Source organism: Staurois parvus, unplaced genomic scaffold (genome assembly GCF_062004578.1).
Source record: "Staurois parvus isolate SC_StPar_1 unplaced genomic scaffold, SC_StPar_1.0 ptg000042l, whole genome shotgun sequence".
Classification (NCBI taxonomy): Eukaryota; Metazoa; Chordata; class Amphibia; order Anura; family Ranidae; genus Staurois; species Staurois parvus.
Genome location: NW_028317838.1, coordinates 631,857 through 652,766, shown reverse-complemented (window position 1 = coordinate 652,766; position 20,910 = coordinate 631,857). Strand labels below are relative to the sequence as shown.

General features: G+C 47.2%; 1 protein-coding gene across 1 annotated transcript in view; it reads right to left on the bottom strand.

The window, feature by feature from the left end:
• The window catches only part of LOC149470476 (uncharacterized), a 491,741-nt gene that overhangs the window by 238,705 nt on the left and 232,126 nt on the right, over nucleotides 1–20,910 (bottom strand). The window lies entirely within an intron of this gene.

The following is a 20,910-nucleotide window of genomic DNA, read 5'->3' as shown; positions in this document are numbered from 1 at the left end:
CTGTGACAGTTTGCGACTTCACATCCGGGTGCCCACTGAGCATGTGCGAGTATCTCTGTGCTTTGTGAATGGTCCTGTAGTCTTCTAGGACCTTTCATGTGTCCCAGAAGACTACAGGGAGGGAGGGAGGGGGGAGGACAACTTCCGCTTCTGATCACCTAGGTGATTGCAGCAGAAGTGGGAGCGGGTACCTGACAATTTCGGTTATCCCCCCAAAAGGTGCCAGTGGGGTCCTTAACCACTTGCCTACCAGGCACTTATACCCCCTTCCTTACCAGGCCAATTTTCAGCGTTGTTGCACTTTAAATGACAATTGCGCGGTCATGCAACATTGCACGCATATTAAATTTTTATCATTTTTTTTTACACAAATAGAGCTTTCTTTTGGTGGTATTTACTCCCCGCTGGGTGTTTTATTTTTTTGCCATAAACAAAAAAAGAGCAAAAAAACTTGAAAAAAAAAGTTTCTTTGTTTCTATTATAACATTTTGCAAACAGGTAATTTTTCTCCTTCACTGATGTGCGTTGATGAGGCTGCACTGTTAGGCGGAACTAATGAGATGGCACTGATAGGTGACACTGATTAGCTGGCACTGATAGTAGGCACTGATAGGCAGCACTGCTGGGCACTGACTGGCGGCACTGCTGGGCACTGACTGGAAGCACTGCTGGGTGTCACTGGTGGGCTCTGACTGGCAGCACTGCTGGGCACTGACTGGCAACACTGCTGGGCAAAGGTGGGTGGCACTGCTGGGCACTTGTGGGCAGAACTGGTGGGTAGCGCTGCTGGGCACCGATCCTCAGGGCACTGATCATCAGTGCCCTGATAATTGGTGCCAATCCCTATTCTGACAACTGCCGGCAGTACGTTTCTCATGCTCCGACAGCGTGAGGAAAGTGCAATCAAGAACCGGCAATTACATTTCCCGGTGACCAGTATGTCATAGGACACAGCAATCACAGAGTTCACCGGGGGCATGCAGGAGAGCGCGTTCTGGGAGGACATCATATGACGGCCTACCAGAACTGGCCGGCTGCAGTGCAGCCGTCATTTGGCTACCTGCGTTCATCAACTAGTTAAAGCAGCACTTCCCCTTTTGGGTGGAGCTCTACTTTAACTTCAGCAAGAGATAACAGTGCTATAGTATCAAGGGAGGAGTGAATGTAGAGACTGAAACATCTTATATACTCTATAACATCATTTCTGGTACTCTCACAGTGGGAGTATAGATTTAGTACTTCAACCTGTATGCAGATATCAGTGGCAGACGAGTGGGTGACCTGTCCGCCTCACTGAAAATTCAAACTGATAGTGTAGGTTCCCCCAATTGGGAAAACCCCCATAAGGGATAAAGAGCTAATGAGAGGAAAGGTGAAAAGGAAGAGAGCAATGGAGAGATAAGAGCAAGAGTAGTGAAGAAAGGGGTACAGATAAGGGGGGAGGAGAGGAAGTCCCCAGGGGGGGGAGGGTGTGTGCCTGTATAGAGTAGCAACTGAGTAGTGGGTTACCTAATGGACTCAGGACTACAAAGAGAGTAAGGTTTCATCAGAGTTTGAGGGTAGGAAATGGTCAACCCATGGTTGCCATAGTTGTTCATTTTTATGCACTCTGTCTAATAGGACGGCTTCTACTTTGACATGTATCGTGGCTCGAGTGACACTATTCTTAGTTTCAGTGGTATTGAGGTGGGGGGATTTCCAGGCCTTCGCTATGGTTTGCTAAGCCGTGGTGGTGACCTACAGGAGTAGTTTGAATTGCCAGTGTGTCACTTCTTGGGCCTTATGCAAGTAAAGGAATGGACGCTGGTCAACTGACCCCAGTCCAGTGTTGAGGAATGGCCTCAGCTGCCATTCTAGCCACGCCTTCTGATGCATTTCACCCCGCCCACTAGGGCTTGGTCACACTGCATCCGTCTCCTTACTTGTATTGGCTGACACTGGAATTGCTCTGACTCATGCTCCCCTCTTCTCACTTGCCGGTGGGGTGATCCCTTTCCTTCCATCCATAGCTTGGAGCCACACCATAAGGTATACTTCTTGGGGCTTGTTATTAAATGAGGCAGTGGCCGGATGGATATATATACTGTAACTTCTTCATAAAGAACTGTAGGCATATGGAATATTTTGCACCAATATGTTTGAACAACCGGGCAGGTCCACCAAATGTGGATACCTGCTTCAGAGCAGCCACATAAACAAGTCAGGGATTAGGGATGAATTCAGCGATCTGGGCAGGGACCAGGTACCAGTGCATGAGAGTGCTGTGGTTAGTCTCCATAGCAACTATATTTTGGGAGGAGGATTTTGCAGCAGACCATATGTCTGCCCAATCGCTTTCAAATGAAGATTTAAATCCCATTCCCACTTGGATGTATATGGTATAGAAGTGTAAAGTGGTGGAGCTGGTAACTGTGCATATAAGGTGGAAATCAAAAGTCTGGCATGGGGGGTCATGTTTACAAATGTGTCCAAACCTAGTCATGTCTAGGAGAGAGGTGTTCATGTGTAAGTGGGAGCAATACAAGTGTTTGATCTGAAGATATCTAAACATTTCAGATGTAGAGATTTTGTTGGAGTCACATAGGGTTTGGAAGGGTATAAAGGAGTCTGGTGTTGAACTAGACTAGCTCTAGGACAAGCATGAAAAGAAGATGGAGGCATCCATGCCAGATAAAAGCCTGGATGGAGGAGGTATGCCATGAGTGGGTTATGGGGTGACTGAAAGGTGTATCAGAACTTTAGACTGTCCCAGATAGATGGGTAGTGTTGAGTAATTGGGTGTTGGATTGAGCGACGGTCTCTTGGGTGTAGCCATAGTAAATTGGCAACTCATGAGGGGTTACAATCTACTGACTCTATAGTGACCCATAGGAGGGGCCCACTTTTACCGCGTGATATTTAGGGAGTTGAGCAAGATGTGCAGTTTGGAAATATTTTGCAAAGTTTGGAAGCCCCAGACCACTCTAAGTTTCAGTAAGGTATGGATGGACTGGGGTAGATGCAGTTTAACAGTGCCCCATACATAAGTGGTGGCATGACACTGTAATATGCAGAGGAAACAGGAAGGTATATTGTGACGGAGGGTAGGCAGGACAGAACACGCAAGGCAGATGGCAAACACACAAATCTTTATTAATACAAATGGCAGTCACTCAATGGGGGATTGCAAGGGGGGTGACAGTGCCCAGTATGGGAAATAGCAATGAAGGGGCCCAAAATAATTGTAGTCCAGCCCCAGGGGCAAAGTTAATGTCTCTACAGCAGTTTGTAATCCAAACAGGGAAGTGGAGAGTGGAGAGTGTAGCAAACTTGCTCATCAGAGTTGGACACGGAGTTCCCCTTTTTCTATTCCTCAGCCCTCATTCCCTACCCCCTCCCTTCCCGAGAGGCAAACGTGATCTCCTGACAGATGGTGTGGGTCAACCAGGTTAGGCATCCCTGGCTTGGTGCCAGCAGTCTGGGGAAAATGTAACCTTTCTCACCTACGTTCTGATAAGGCCAGCATTTCTCAGAGAATTGGGAAGCACTGACCCCAAAACTGTGTAAGTCCACACATCATAAAACTGACCAGCAATTAATGGAACATTCCTCAGGTCAACTGTATGTTTCATATCATGGAGTATGAAGCTGTCAGTTTAATTCAGAGTTCCCCTGACCCCAACCCCCCTTTCAGAGAGAGTTTTAAAAAGAGACAGGCTAGCAAGCCTGCGAGTGAGAGTTTTAAGAGAGATCTCCCAGCTAACATCGAAGGAGGAGATAAAGAATCATCCTGCTCTGCAACTTGGATCTGCAAACCCAGGCCAAGGGCAAGTAACTTAACCCTGTAATTTCCTTTTATCTCTGCTGTGTCTTTATATACATATATATATATTTTTTTGTGACATCTCTTTGTAAATATTTTATTGCACCTGTTTGACTCTTTTAGTAATAAATCTTTCTTTCTGAAAGTGTTAAACTGTTTTTAAGCGCTTACCTTCAATTCACGAATTCCTGCCTTTTGAAGAGACGCTACTGTGTTTGTTTACTCCCTGCCCAATTGTCCTGTAGGTGACTATATTGGACAGGTGACTTTTCAATCATTATAGTGTATTTCTGACAGAGTTTCCTTCTTCTCTGTACAACAAAAGTTTGAAAGGGTTAGTTGCGTAATTAACCCAACCCAGTAACAAGCGCATTCAGGCTGCAGGCACCGATTGTAGCCCATTAGCTGGACAATCGCTGTGCTGGGTGTAGCTGAATGTGGCCTGGTTACGAGCGTCACACCGCGGTTTTAGATCGGCCGGTCCTTCGGTCACGAGTTTGGTGAGAAGGTCTGGGGTCTGACGCCGTGGGCGTGACGTATTACTGTTAGTCGCGGTCGTGCGATTGTCGCATGTTGGTGGCGGCAACCGTGCGATCCGTGACAGAGAGGGAGTACAAGAACAGTTCAGGGAAAACAGGGGAGCATACACTCACAGATCCTACAGGGGTGCCCGGGTCCACAGGGGAGCAAGGTAATATGGCATCAACTACTTGCCCTGAAACCGGAGTATGCGTGGCGTAGTCCATGGTAATAATCCCCCTGAGTCCTAGATGCCTGCAGAGGGCAGCTGGTGTAGTTCTCCCCCTATCCTTGGGGCTTGCAGTGGGCAGCTTGTGTGGTGCTCCCCCTTATTGTTGGGGCTTGCAGAGTGGCAGCTTGCAGAGGTTTCCCCCTTCTCTGGGGCTTGCGGTGGGCAGCTGGCGTGGCTCTCCCCCTTAGCTTTGGGGTATGCAGAACGGCAGCTTACGGAGGCTCCTCTTATCCTTGGGGGGTCTATGCAGAGTGGCCACGAGGGTCCCATCTCATCTGGGATCCCTCGGTGGCTTGGCAGCGAAATGGATGACCAGGAAGAGCCTGGCATCAGTCTCTTAAACTTATGCAGTACGCTTCCCGGTTGTCCTGGCAATGGTGGGCAGGCCGTGGGTGGTGAGCCTCGTTGCTCAGCAACAAGGCACACCCCCCTGGACACGGGTCGCACTCTCATGAGCGCAACCTTTTTCCGGTGGCATCTGCAAGCGCGGAAACTCCCCGTGCATGCGGTTGCGGTTGCCGGGACCGTGCGGAGTCATTCTGACACCGCGGTCCAGAACCTCTCCGCAGGAGGTTCGCACCTCTCCGCAGAGAGGCGTGAACCTCGCTATCTTTTCCCCTAAGGCCTCTCAGGATGGGGAGAAGATAGTGGCGGAGGTGAGAAGAGCCGCACCTGTTGTCCTGCACGGCTCGGCTTCAAAGAGCCGCGGCAGGACGAGAGGCAGCAGGGGGGAAGGTCATCCTGACGGGGGAAACAACTACTGAAATGGGAGCTGAAGTGAAGTGAATTGGGGGAAACTGGCTAATGAAATTGGGACTGGAATGCACTTTGAGGGGCTGAAATGTACTATATTTGGGAGGGAGATATAACAGATTTGGGCACCCTGGCAGCACCTATATTGTGACATTATATATATATATATATATATATATACACACATACATACATACATACACACACACACACACACACACACATGGGTAGGACCCAATAAAGGTATAATATTTTGGACAGAATTGTCATTTTTTACAACCGTGATACAACCATCCATGAGAGGGGTAGTTTGGACCAGGATGTCATAATATTAGTAAGGTGTGTTAACATAGGAGGGTAGTTAGCAGAATATAGAATACTGAGGTCTGCCATCAGCTTGGGTCCTAAATCAGGAATATATTGACTGGACCAAGAGAAGGGTGGAGGACGTTGAAATGTGACACAGTTAAGGAGGGTAGAGAGATATTAAGAGCTGTAGACTTTTTGGGATTCACAACCAGGTTCGAAATCACTGCAAATTGGTCCAGGCATTGGAGAAGGTTGGGTGCTGAGATCAAAGGAGAAGACATGAAGAGATTGTCATCAGCGAAAAAGCATAACTTATGATGATGACTGTTGCAAAAGCGCGCATCAGAGATGGACACGGGTCAGCCATTTTGGTTTCAACCTTCATCTTGGCGAAGGGACTAACCATCCTAAAATATATTTTCCTGCATCCTCCCCCCTTTCCTCTCTGTTCAGCCACAGCGACATCTGGTTGTGGGTCACTGGCAGGCTAGAGCAGCAGGGGGCTCAGAGCTACAAAGCCCCCCAAGAGAGCCAGAGTCTCTCTGCCAGAGAACCTTTGTAATTTCTCACCTCGTAACTGAGATAAGGCAGCTTTTCCCAGGAATTGAAAGAAATTGTAACCTCATAAAACCAGCTCAGTGTAGGCGGCAGGATCAGATAACTTCTGGTAAAATCAGTTTTTCCCCTATGTTTCATATCTTGAAATATGGAAGACTTACATAAAAACTGGGCACCTCATCAGATAGCCAATGCACAGACTAACATTTTGATTGGTCACTCGTCCACCTCAGATCATCAGGGGAGCCAAAACATAGAACTTGTACACCGTGTAACATACAATTTCATAATTCATATCTACATGATCCTTAGACTTATCTGCATAATAAAACACCCGCGGAGTGATTGTCGCTTGTGCAGCTGGGAAGTTATAGGCCAGAAAATGAATTATGAAAGATGCTGGTTCTAATTTTGGGCTCCTCCTGCCAGTCCCTCCCTAAACAGAGTATTGGTCAGTTACTCAGAGCCACCCCCCTGCTGGGGGACTTTAAAAAACAGGCTAGCAGGCCTAAAAAAAAGTTAAAAGACATCTCCCAATTCTTAACATCAATATACCACCGGGGAGACCTTTTGCTCTGAAACGTGATCTGCTTCCATTCAAGGCTTAAATGACAAGTAACTTAACCCGTTAACTTCTCCCTGTTATCTCTTTGCTGTGCTGTTTTCTATATATCTTAGTTACATCTTTTCTGTAAATATTATTATTGCACGTTTGACCCTTTTAGTAATAAATCTGTCTTCTGAACGTGTTGAACTGTTCCTATAGCTCTTAATTGCAATTCACGAATCCCTGCCTTTGAAGAGATGCGACTGTTTGTTTTAACCTCTGTATAACCGGTCTGCAGACCGTTTTATACAGACAATTATTTCAATCATTATAGTGTATTAGCTGAACCCCGAGTTTCCTCTTTCTCTGATAAAAAGGAGGTGGTGGCAATGAATGGTTAATTGAGTGATTAACCTGACCCAGTAACAAGCGCTATCAGGCTGCAGGCACAGATTGTAGTCCATTAGCTGGAAAATCGTTGTGCAGGGTGCAGCTGGGTGTGGCAGTGTTACGCACGTCACATAGTGGTTTTAGATCGGCCAATCCTTCGGTCACGAGTTTGGTGAGAAGGTCTGGGGTGTGACGCCGCGATCATGACATATTGGACGTCGCGGTCGTGCGATCGTCGCATGTTGAGGGTGGCGATCATGCGATCCTTGACAATGACCGCCAAGTTCTAATCCTTTAATATTTGTGTTAGTTCTTATCAGCTGTGCTAAAGGTTAATTCGCTAGAAAAGGAGGGGGGCAAGGGGCAGCCTTGCCTCATTCCCCTTGTGTGGAAGAAAAGGTCTGACTTGTAACCCACGTACCTTAAGTAAGCCCTTGGGGAGGTGTAAAGGGGTGATATCCATTGGAGTCAAAGGCTTTTTTTATGTCTAAGGAAAGAAAACAGCCGGGAATGCGGCGTATGCAAGCTGCATGTTCTAGAAAAATCACTCTGTGGTCTCGGCTTGGCAGAGGGCGGTTTAAAACCCATCTGATCCTTGTGTATCAAGGTGCCTATGATAGAGTTCAGCCATGCAGATAGGATTTTTCTAGGATTTTAACATCCAAGTTAAGAAGGGAGATTGGTGTGTAATGAAGCCATGCTGTGTGATCTGATTGGGGTTCAGGTAGCATAGAAATGACTGCGGTTAGGGAGTCTGAGCAGAAAGAATAACCTTTGAGTAAGGCATTAAATGCATTAACCAATAAAGGTGGAAGGAGGTTAGTAAATATTTGGAATATAGGGCTGTAAGCTGTCTGGGCCAGGCCGCTTATTAGACTTTAGGGACTTGATGGAGTTCGGGACCTCAAGTTCTGTAATAGGTGTTTCCAGGGAAGAACATTGAGAAGCTGAGAGTGTTGGTAGAGATAGGCTTGAGAAAAGTTCAGTGGCCTGCGATTCATCATAGGAGACGGTCTCAGAGTATAATTCTGCTAGATGTTTGTGGAAGACCTGTAATATTTTATTAGGATGGCTGGTGTGTGAAGTTTTTGTAATCTTTAAATGGACAAGTCTGTGTGTGTGGTCTGAGGTTCGCAGTCCCAGGGCTAGAAAAGTGTCAGGTTTGTTTGCGTTCATATAATGTTTATGCCTGGATTGGCGTAGAACTTTCTCATCTGATTCTGTCAAGAAAACATTTATTTCTAGCCTGGTCTTGTCCAGGACAAATCTATGAGAAGGTGAGGGGTCTGATTGGAAGGCTTTGTTGGCCTGATGAAATGAGGTTTCTAAGCGATGGATTGCTCGTTGTCCTTTCTTGAGATGTGAGGCTTGGCTGATACAGGCTCCTCTAATTACAGACTTATGGGCTTCCCAAAAGGTCAGGAGAGAGATGTCATCAGTTGTGTTATGTGTCAGGTATTCTTTGATGGCTAGTTCAATGTCCAGTCTGTGGGATGGGTGGGCCATTTAGACTCCATGTAGTGCTAGTTTGTTGGGGTACTAAGGAGGAGAGGGTCAAGAGGACAGCTTTGTGACCAGTCCAGGGGTAAGGTATGATGGTTCAGGATAAGAGGGCTGGGGACATACCTCTAGTCAGAAATATATGGTCAAAGATTTATGTGGATATGAGTAGTATGTATAGTGTCTTCTAGCTGGGTTAGCTTCTTGCCATGTGTCTATGAGAGAGCGTTGTTGGAGTTGTTGCTGGAAGGAGGATGTGGATGGATAAGAGGTTATGGGGGATTTGTCTAAAAAGGGATAAACTAGCCAATTGGAATTGCCACATAGTAAAAGTGTACCTAATTTATGGGAATCTATTACTTGTAGAAAATGGGAGTTAGGATTGGGATTGGGGCATAGTATGACGCTATAGTGACCTCTGAGTCAAGGAGGTGACCCACTAGAAAATATAATGGCCCTCTGGGTCCCAGATCCCTGCCTTGGGTGTAAAGGGAGTAGAGCAGTGGAGCGCTTTGAGTACACCTGTGTGTTTAGTTGCGGCAGAAGCCATATAAACCTGTGGGTAGGAAGAGCTGAGATACTACCAACAAAGTAACTCAATCAATCAAAGCATAAATGGTCCTTATTGATCTAGTAAATGCCTGCGAGTTCTCCAAAGTTCCCATTTTCTGTCAAATAAATGCATCTTATCCAATAGAGTATAATGAATTCTCTCCATGAGCATCACCGCATCAACTCTGCAGAACTGTGGTCAATGGTACTGTGAGGGATTTCCAATGTAGGGCAATAGCCCATAGGGTGGATATACAAATGCTATGGATTAGCCTCATAACCTCAGTCTGAACTCCCGAGATAGGGGCTCCCAGTAGGCAGGACTGCATAGACAGATTCACCGGAGCACCTGCCACTGCAGAGGCAACTTCAGAAATTTTGTGCCACACCAATGAGAGGCTTGGGCAGGCCCAAAATATATGCACTAGAGTACCAGCAAGGCCACAGCCCCGGAAACAAAGGTGGGACGTCCCTGGATACATGGCATGTAGTCTAGATGGGGTATGATACCATCTGGTTATTACTTTGAGGGCCGTCTCACGGACAGAAAGATCTAGAGCTCTTACACACATTATCCACCATGGAATCCCAATCCTCATCAGAAAAAGTGACATCACTATCAGCCTCCCATTTCTGTCTATAAAGAGGGGGTGAGGGAAAGAAAGTAACCAAAAATTGGCGATACAAATCTGAAATAAGACCCCTGCCCCTAGGAGAGTCACGGCTAATACGTTCAAAAAATGAAATCGGAGATGAAGGTGTAAGACCAAAATGTGAATTAAAAAAAAGTCTAATCTGTCGATAATGATAATATTCACGAAGCGGAATATCAAAAAGTATGCGTAGCATCTCAAAAGTGATACAAGATCCTCCTCTCTGAAAGTCAGATAACCTAATAAAGGACCTATGTCAAGGATTTGTCAACGATCACCCTGTCACGTGTCCCCCACACGCCGCGCCCACAGCAACTAGCTAACCGAGACGCGTGCATACGGCCGCGACAGGGTGGTAAAGAGGGGATAATAAAGGGGATTTACACTTAAATATCTAAAACCGTATATAAGATCAGCCGTGATACCTTTTCACAGCCCGCACTACCTCTGGCCACCACCAGATGGAGACTCCAATCCAGCTGGTCGACCACACACTGGCAGATACGATCTTACATACAACCTGGTGCCCTGATTAGAGTTGAGGACCAGCTTAGTAATCACACACCCTTCTAAGGTCCCTTCAGCTATCCTAGCTTGAACCCCGGTGTTGATAAGCCTTCCACTGTCCACACACCCCCACACCAGACGCACCACGAAGGTAGCCTGCCACCACCCAACAGTTTATCCGCAGAACGGTCTGTTGAGACACCACACACACACAGATCTCCGTCTGGCCGATCTGTTACCTTTGCAATCTGCGTGCAATCTGCCCACTCACAGTGCAGTTGCATACAGATTGGCAATGAGCTTAACCGAGCGTTTTAAAGGCACTAAAATACAATACAATCTAGTCTCTCCAATCTAGTCTCTCCGAAGATATGAGCCCGAGCTTAAATACACAGAAGTTCACTAATTAATTTTAAGATTTAATTTCCCAAAAGTGGGAAGTGCATAAAATATGTACAAAATATAACAAGTTACAGAAAATACAAAAGATATAAGAAGACACACAAATGACTAATTACTATAAAATAAAAAGGGAATAAAAAGACAAAATAACACTTTACCCTGCGGCTGGAGCAAGCCAGAAACTTAGCAATCCATTGGTCGATCGAACCAGCTCCGTACGGATCACAAATGTCCAAATGTCCGTGTAACCAATTTATTGGGATTAGGACATGGGCGGGACATTAGTCTTCGGCCAATTGACCCTGGGGGAGGTGGTCCTGACCTGCCCACAAGAGGTACTGTGTATGGACCTGCCCAAGTTCAATTGGGCCAAGACTGCCATGAACACCAAGTCGGGGATTGGATTTCTGACACCAGCGCGTCAGCCCGATCGCAACAGTACCAAACACCATCAGACTGTCGCACCCCCGCGTCATCTAATCATTCCATGCATTTTCCTGGCTTTCTCCCCAAGCCACAAATATGATTTTCATATGCAAATGAAGCGTACAGAATGGCCTACAAGAAGGGAGTATGTTCACCTCTCTGCAACTAATATTTTAGCTTTTATGAGAGATGAAACATCCTTCTCTGATGTATGATGTACTTAAAGAGCTTTCCACATAAGGCAGACAGTCTGTCTGCTGTCCTTCACTCCAAACCTGTTTTCCCAGAAAGTGATAACCTGATTGACACACAAAAGGTGTCACCTCCAGGAACCTGGCTTTGGACTAATTTATGCTAATTGATCTGGATGGCTCTTATTCCTTCTGATGATGTACGTGTGATACGAAACGCGCGTCAAGGAGGAGCCCTTGCTAGCCGTGACGTCAAGCCGCCGGATCAAGGAGGTCCGGCGGCCACTCTTCTATACCAGCTGGTTAGTGTGTCCTTCATGATATCCTTAGTGCACAAGGATTGATTTTATTTTCATACTCATGTTAAGTGTTTTGCTCTAATATTCAATAAATCCGTTTTAAATTTGATTTAAATACTACACTATGGGTATTCCTTTTTGCTCCACATCGAGCATTTGATCCCTCAGGACCACCAGGTGACTATCCTAAGGCCCAGAGTAACGTTCAGCCTATCCTGTTTGGAGCCTGGTCTACCATAAGGAACCCCCAGATGTGTTACCCCTCATCACGGAACTACCTGTTCAGAGCTTCCTTCCATCTACAGCCGGAGTGATCCTTGGTGTATGAGATATAAACGCACAATTTAAATTGTGCTTCCGGTGAGTGCGCAATTTATTCATTTTTTCTGCACAACGCCGGACTATATACATCAGAAGGATCTTATCAAGATACATCTATCTGTGCTGTTTCAATTACTGGACTATATTGTACATTTATATTGTGCGTTCTCATTGTGAAGTAAAGCCGTGTGGAGTACACGTCATTACTTCCCCCCTTTGTTTTCATCTCGTGGGAAGGTCACATATAATATGTGTGGCCTACATTAGTTGACATTAAGTAAGGGATATCGCACTACCTCATATACTAGTGCAGTCATATATCATCTAGCGCTGCACTATTTGTTTTATACATCTTCACGGGGGACAGATCTTGGGGGGGAAATGACAAGGGGGGCAGATCTTCACGGGGTACTGATCTTGGGGGGGTAATGACAAGGGGGGCAGATCTTCACGGGGGGACTGATCTTGCTGGGGGGGAATGACAAGGGGGGCACATCTTCATGGGGGACAGATCTTGGGGGGGGGAAATGACAAGGGGGGCAGATCTTCACGGGGGACTGATCTTGGGGGGGTAATGACAAGGGGGGCAGATCTTCACGGCGGACTGATTTTGCTGGGGGGAATGACAAGGGGGGGCAGATCTTCATGGGGGACTGATCTAGCTGTGGTTATGGACAAGGGGGGCACATCTTCACGTGCCACATTATTGGTATCAGTTGGGGGAGGAATAGTGCCCCATGGTTGGTGTTAGTGGGATAAATAGTGCCCCATCATTAGTATCAGTGACACCAATGATGGAGCACTATTCCTCCCACTTACACCAAAGACACTTAACATGCTGACCCCTGCGCCAGGGTAGGTGCTGTTGCAGGCAGCATACCTGGTTGCAGCAGCACCATCTGCACAGCACACTTACCGGGCGGTCAGCTGTCCTCTTTCATTCACTCTGGCTGCTCCCTCACTCGATGCTGTGGGTCCGTTCGGCTCCGGCTCCTTGCATGTGATTGGCCGTCTGTGTGCCTTTCCTGAGCTACAGTTCTGTTGCCCAATCACCGGTGAGGAGGCGGAGCCGAGCAGCAGCGCGAACATGAAGTGAGGGAGCGGGCGGAGTGAATGAAGGAGCAGCGCTTCCTGGACTGCATCATCGTGGGACTGGGACACGGAACCAGGTAAGACACAGCAGACCCCTTCCCGCTCCGGTACACAGTGTCCTTTCCATTGGATGGGGTGGCGGCAGCACCGAGCCAACCCCCTAAAAAGTTCCACCCTAGGTAAATGCCTTGTTTGCCTCGCAACAAATTCGTCCCTGGGTACAGTGACATGGTAGGGGGAGAGTTCAAATTTGAGTGGGGCAATGATATGGGGGTTGGCAGTGATATGGGGGGGCATTACATATGAGGCACATTGACATGTGGTGGCAGTGACATGGTGGGGCTTGACATGGGGAGGACAGTGACATATGGTGTTGCCTGACATGGGGAGGACAGTGAAATGTGAGGGGGCAGTGACATGGGGAGGACAGTGACATGTGAGGGGGCAGTGACATGGTAGGTCCTGACATGGTGAGGAAAGTGACATATGGGCGGACAGTGACATGGTGGGTCCTGACATGGGGAGGACAGTGACATTGGGGGGTCAGTGACATGGGGAGGACAGTGACATTGGGGGGTCCTGACATGGGGAGGACAGTGACATGTGAGGGGGCAGTGACATGGTAGGTCCTGACATGGGGAGGAAAGTGATATATGGGCGGACAGTGACATGATGGGTCCTGACATGGGGAGGACAGTGACATTGGGGGGTCAGTGACATGGGGAGGACAATTACAATGACATGGGGAAGACAGTGACATTGGGGGGTCAGTGACATGGGGAGGACAATTACAATGACATGGGGAGGACAGTGACATTGGGGGGTCAGTGACATGGGGAGGACAGTGACATTGGGGGGTCAGTGACATGGGGAGGACAATTACAATGACATGGGGAGGACAGTGACATTGGGGGGTCAGTGACATGGGGAGGACAATTACAATGACATGGGGAGGACAGTGACATTGGGGGGTCAGTGACATGGGGAGGACAATTACAATGACATGGGGAGGACAGTGACATTGGGGGGTCAGTGACATGGGGAGGACAATTACAATGACATGGGGAGGACAGTGACATTGGGGGGTCAGTGACATGGGGAGGACAATTACAGTGACATGGGGAGGACAGTGACATTGGGGGGTCAGTGACATGGGGAGGACAATTACAATGACATGGGGAGGACAGTGACATGGGGAGGACAGTGACATTGGGGGGTCAGTGACATGGGGAGGACAATTACAATGACATGGGGAGGACAGTGACATTGGGGGGGTCAGTGACATGGGGAGGACAGTGACATTGGGGGGTCAGTGACATGGGGAGGACAATTACAATGACATGGGGAGGACAGTGACATTGGGGGGTCAGTGACATGGGGAGGACAATTACAGTGACATGGGGAGGACAGTGACATTGGGGGGTCAGTGACATGGGGAGGACAATTACAATGACATGGGGAGGACAGTGACATTGGGGGGTCAGTGACATGGGGAGGACAATTACAATGACATGGGGAGGACAGTGTGGTTGAGTTGTAGTCTGGATGTCGGTCAGTCTGTGTTGTCAGTTGCTTGTGCCCATGTTTTATGATCAGTTGTGGAGTGTTGCTCGTGTTTGCTAGGAGTCTGTGTTTTTGTTTGGGGTGCAGGAAATGTTTCATTTTGTCCTGTAATCAGGTTGAGGTGACGTGTGTCAGGTTGTCAGTCTGTTGTTTCTGTTCTGTTGGATTGGGATCATCCTTGGACTTCTGTAGGTAGATATGGGGGGGTGTCAGGCTGCTTGCGGTGTTGCTCTGTAATTCTTGGGTGTCATGGCCGGTGTGTTTAGTCTTCATGCTGTTGTATGTTACATTGTTCATGTATGTCTGTTATCCTGTGAAATATCATTGTTCTATTTGTTGGTTTCTAACTCTTCTCTTTGTTTTCTGTTTTAGGTCCAGGCTTTGTTCGCTGTATACAGCATTGTTGTTGCTATTGGGTGTGCCCTTGCAGATCTTCAATGGTCACATCAACCTGTGACAGGACGTGTACTTATCCATGTGGATAGAGAACTTGGCTGATAATGGTGTATCCAGATCACCTTTCCAGAATTCTGCTCCTGTGACTTCTGGATAATTCATCTCCTTCATCTGTTTTCAGGCATCAATGTCTCACCTTGCAATAGTGTAGCCTACTTCCTCTGGTCAATAGCAGGAATAGACTCACCATTTTTAAACTCGGGCACTGCCCCAGGGCCAGGGGACAGTAGGGGGCCCCATGAGATGCCCCTGGTACCTTTTCATAGGCTTTTTTGTGTGGGCAAGGACACAGGGGCCCCATGAGTGGTTAGTCCACCCCTGGTCAACAGTGAGAAAAAATAAATGAATGGACTATTGTTGTTATAGCGGTATTCAAGCATTCATTTATTGTTTAATGTGTTTTTTTTTATCTTTTATATGATTTAAAATATATTTTCTAACATTTTTTGAAATAAAATGTTTTTTGTTTCACCAATAAAAGGGCCATGGCCTATTGTATCCTACTATCTAGTCATGTTTTGTATGTATCAACATTGTTATGGCTGATAATTAGATTTATGTTGTGCTTATCCACTTGTTGTCTGCAAGGTTTTACCTCCATGACGACAGCCTTTCTAGCTATTCATTACAGCGCTACTTTAACTGGCCGTTGCAGAGTCATGTAATGTTGTAATAACATTGAATTTGATTACCAATATATATATAAATATTATTTTTATTATTTATTTACTTTTTATTATTTTGCATCACCACTGTTTATTCTCCATGATAAATTGATTTTAAAGGCTTAAGTTCTTTCAGCTTCATGCATTGTATGCATGTATTACAAAAACATGTATGCTGCAGTACACCCATCCCTGCCAACCCCCCCCCCACAATATTTACTTGATCCCCATTGATATCAATGAATGGCCACAACAGCCTTGGCTGTCCCTTTTCTCTGCCTTGTCATTGGCTCCCACTGCTGTAAATCCCAGGCAGTCATGTAATGAAGTAAGAGGAGGCGTGGCCAAGCCGTGGCCTGTGTGTGAATGGACACATGGACCATCATCTTGCCAATGCACCTGCTTGGGTGTCTCCATAGGAAGTTAAGTATCATTTTTTTTCTTAGTTTCAAAAGAAAATTAAACTTTCATATAGCTTTTGAAAAGACTGGAAATATGTAAAATTAAAAAATACTTTCTACTCCAATAAAATCCTATTTCTTTAGATGAATGTAGGCAATAATGGATCATCCGACATGTCTTTTCTATGTGTTATTAATTGGTTGGGGGGAACAATACAGTCTATAAACTATGTTCTATACAATATATCTGATCATTCTTCAGTCATGAGGAACTCTCGTCTTCTTTTTCTCGGGGCTCTAAAATGCCCAAATGATATCTGTATGGAAATTAGAATCTTTTTTTTTTCTTTTTTTTTTGTTGATTAACTAATTGCCAACAGCAGATATCCGAATGACGGCTACACTGCGTCCGGCCAGTTCTGTGTGGACATCATATGACGTCCCCCCAGAACGCGCTCTCCTGGGCGCCCCCTGGTCCGCACACCCGGCGATCTCCGTGATCGCTGTGTTCTATGTACACGGCTGATCACGTAATGTGTTAAAAGGCCAATTATGCCTGGATTTCAGCACCTGATCAGCCGTGTACAATGACACACTGATCACCGGGAAATGCCATTGCAGGTTCTCTTTCCTCACGCTGTCAGAGCACCAGGAAAGTACTGACGAGAACCGGCAGTTGTCAGAGCGGGGATCGGCACCGATCATTAGGCCAGTGATGATCAGTGCCTTGAGGATCGGTGCCCAGCAGTGCCACCCACCAGTTACGCCCACCTGTGCCTAGCACTGCACCAATCTGTACACCCACCTGTGTCAGCCACCTGTGCCCAGCACTGCACCAATCTGTACACCCACCTGTGCCCACCAGTGCCACCCACCTGTGCCCATCAGTGCAGCCCAGCAGTTGCACCAGTCAGCGCCCAGCAGTGATGCCAGTCAGTGCCACCTATCAGTGCTGTCTATCAGTACCCATTATCAGTGCTGCCTATCTGTGTTACCTCATTAGTGCTGCCTATCAGTGCCATTGAGTGCTGCTTATCAGTGCCCATCACTGCTGCCTATCAGTGCCCATCACTGCTGCCTATCAGTGCCCATCACTGCTGTCTATCAGTGCCCAGCAGTGCTGCCTATCAGTGCTGTCTATCAGTGCCGCCGATCAGTGCTGCCTCATCAACGTACATCATTGAAGGAGAAAATTTACCTTTTTTAAAAAATTGTATAATAGAAACAAAGCAATTTTTTTTTTTATTGTTTGCACTTTCTTTTTTTATATTGCAAAAAGTAAAGTGCCCAGCAGTGCTTAAATACCACCAAAAGAAAGCTCTATTTGTGAGAAAAAGATAACCATTTCATATGGGTACAATGTTGCATGACCGCGCAATTGTCATTCAAAGTGCAACAGCGCTGAAAGCTGAAAATTGGCAAAGAAGGAGGTACAAGTGCCGGTAGGGAAGGAGGTACAAGTGCCGGTAGGGAAGGAGGTACAAGTGCCGGTAGGGAAGGAGGTACAAGTGCCGGTAGGGAAGGAGGTACAAGTGCCGGTAGGGAAGGAGGTATAAGTGCCGGTAGGGAAGGGGTTACAAGTGCCGGTAGGGAAGGGGTTACAAGTGAATGTGGAAGAAACATATTATTATTATTATTATTATTATTATTAATAAATGTCCCCCGTGTAGTACAGTGTCATCCTCTGACTGGTGGAGTCTGATCTTGTGTGCTGACTCTTGTCATTATCTTTTCATTTAAATTGAACTCATTTTTTTGCAACATTTAAACATGTAACATGTTAGGAACGTTGTGCTCACCCTTCAATGTTGTCCTACAAGATCATCAATTCCATCTGCTATCTGTTATCCTGTGTAATTCTTTATCCCCTCACTGACATGTCCTGTTTTATGTCATGCATTTAGGGTGCAGGCTGCCGTGGCAACCAAACATTGGCTCAAACACCCCTCCCCCCACAACCAGAGAGACACTGACCCCCCCCCCTTCAACCACAAAGAGAGCCTGACATTGAACAACAAGACCCCACCCCTACCCGAGAGAGCCCTCCACTACCACCACTCCCCATACACTGGGAACAGAGAAGACACTCACCTTCACGACTCTGGACACCACTGGGAACAAGAGTCATGTTCTGCATACCCCATCAAGCATCTCCCACCTGGTCCCCATGCTGTGTGTGCCCCTTCTTTTGGGTGGTAATGCTAATATGACATCTTGTCATTGACACGGGACAAGCTGACATATTTGTGTTGTAGTGAAATCATGGCCACCGTCTAACCTTCTATGCATGTCAAGCTGTGCACTTGTATGGATGTCACATTGGAATCTGCAGCTTTGTCTGTGCAGCCACCGCGTCACACTTGTCTTTTATAGGATTTCCTCATTGGAAAGGAACACGCAATTCTTCATCATCATGTGTGTAAACACAGCCAGCACACGGGTCATGTCATCAATATCCCCATCAACCAAAAAAAAGGCTTTTACAAATGTTTCTTGTTTGTGTTGTATTTGTGCTAAGTTCGGATGGCCATACATGACACAATTATGTCGCCTCTTTTTCCGTATAGACGGCCCTAGATTGGACATTTGTCTTCCAATGTTTTTATCATCCCCTCCAGTATGTGGTGCAACCATCTTACAGATTGTATGCCAATGACAAGGTTTGCTTCTGTATTCCCTAATAATATGTGTTCTGTATTACATAGCATTGTATCCCATATGGTCACATTTCTACATCAGGTTCATAAAACACGTCCCACCGCATTAACAGCCAATTCAGGTCCAATAACGACATGTTTGTTTACAGAGATGATGTCATGAAGATGAGGTAACACTAGGGGAAAGGCTGCTGATGAGGTCATCATCATACATATGTCTGCAGAAAGCAACACCTTGTCATAAGATCAACAGCTGCCATCTGCTAATTTCACCTCTTCAAAAAAAAGACAAAATGTTTTTCTATCAGAATACTTCTCATTGCAATCCCAAGTAAACATTTCTCTTTACCATTGTGTCATTTATAAACTACATTATTGTCACATGCAGGGGCCAAATCACCATTTGGAAACTCGGCCAGTGCCCGAGGGCCCGGGGTCAGTATGGGGTCCCATGAGATGCCCCTGGTACCTTTTTCATAGTCTATTTTGGAGTTTAGCCAAGGACACAATGGCCCCATGGTCCCCTATTGCCCGGGGGCCCCATGAGTTGTCAGTTTGCCCCTGGTAACATAGTACTATATGAATGAACATTGATGAGACAATGCCACCCACCTTTGTCACCAACCTGTGCCCATCAGTGCCACCCACCAATGCTCATCAGTGCAGCCCAGTAGTTCTGCCACTCCTTGCCCAGCAGTAGCCCCAGTCAGTGACACCAGCCAATGCCGCCTAGCAGTGCCGCCTATCCGCGCCATCTCATTAGTGCTGTCTATGAGTGCCCTTCAGTGCTGACTATCAGTGCCGCCTATCATTGCCCATAAGTGATGCCTATCAGTGCCGCATCATCAACACATCAGTGAAGGAGAAAAATTACCAGTTTTCACAATGTTTTAATAGAAACATAGAAATGTTTCGGGGGCACTATTATTGATTATAGAGCAAACAGTTAAACACACAGTGGAGAGTACATACCACGAAAAGAAAGTTGTATTTGGGACAAAAAATGATAAAACTTCAGATGGGTACAGTTCTGCATGAACAACCAATTGTAATTGAAAGTGCGGCAGCGCATAAAGCTGAAAATTGTTGGGGGCAGGAAGGGGTAGAAGTGCCCTGTAGGCAGGAAGGGGTAGAAGTGCCCTGTAGGCAGGAAGGGGGTAGAAGTGTCCTGTAGGCAGGAAGGGGGTAGAAGTGTCCTGTAGGAAGGAAGGGGGTAGAAGTGTCCTGTAGGAAGGAAGGGGGTAGAAGTGTCCTGTAGGCAGGGAGGGGGTAGAAGTGCCCTGTAGGCAGGGAGGGGGTAGAAGTGTCCTGTAGGCAGGAAGGGGGTAGAAGTGCCCTGTAGGCAGGAAGGGGGTAGAAGTGTCCTGTAGGCAGGAAGGGGGTAGAAGTGCCCTGTAGGCAGGAAGGGGGTAGAAGTGCCCTGTAGGCAGGGAGGGGGTAGAAGTGCCCTGTAGGCAGGGAGGGGGTAGAAGTGTCCTGTGGGCAGGAAGGGGGTAGAAGTGCCCTGTAGGCAGGAAGGGGGTAGAAGTGCCCTGTAGGCAGGAAGGGAGTAGAAGTGCCCTGTAGGCAGGAAGGGGGTAGAAGTGTCCTGTAGGCAGGAAGGGGGTAGAAGTGTCCTGGAGGCAGGAAGGGGTAGAAGTGCCCTGTAGGAAGGAAGGGGGTAGAAGTGTCCTGTAGGAAGGAAGGGGGTAGAAGTGTCCTGTAGGCAGGGAGGGGGTAGAAGTGCCCTGTAGGCAGGGAGGGGGTAGAAGTGTCCTGTAGGCAGGAAGGGGGTAGAAGTGCCCTGTAGGCAGGAAGGGGGTAGAAGTGTCCTGTAGGCAGGAAGGGGGTAGAAGTGCCCTGTAGGCAGGAAGGGGGTAGAAGTGCCCTGTAGGCAGGGAGGGGGTAGAAGTGCCCTGTAGGCAGGGAGGGGGTAGAAGTGTCCTGTGGGCAGGAAGGGGGTAGAAGTGCCCTGTAGGCAGGAAGGGGGTAGAAGTGCCCTGTAGGCAGGAAGGGGGTAGAAGTGCCCTGTAGGCAGGAAGGGGGTAGAAGTGTCCTGTAGGCAGGAAGGGGGTAGAAGTGTCCTGTAGGAAGGAAGGGGGTAGAAGTGTCCTGTAGGAAGGAAGGGGGTAGAAG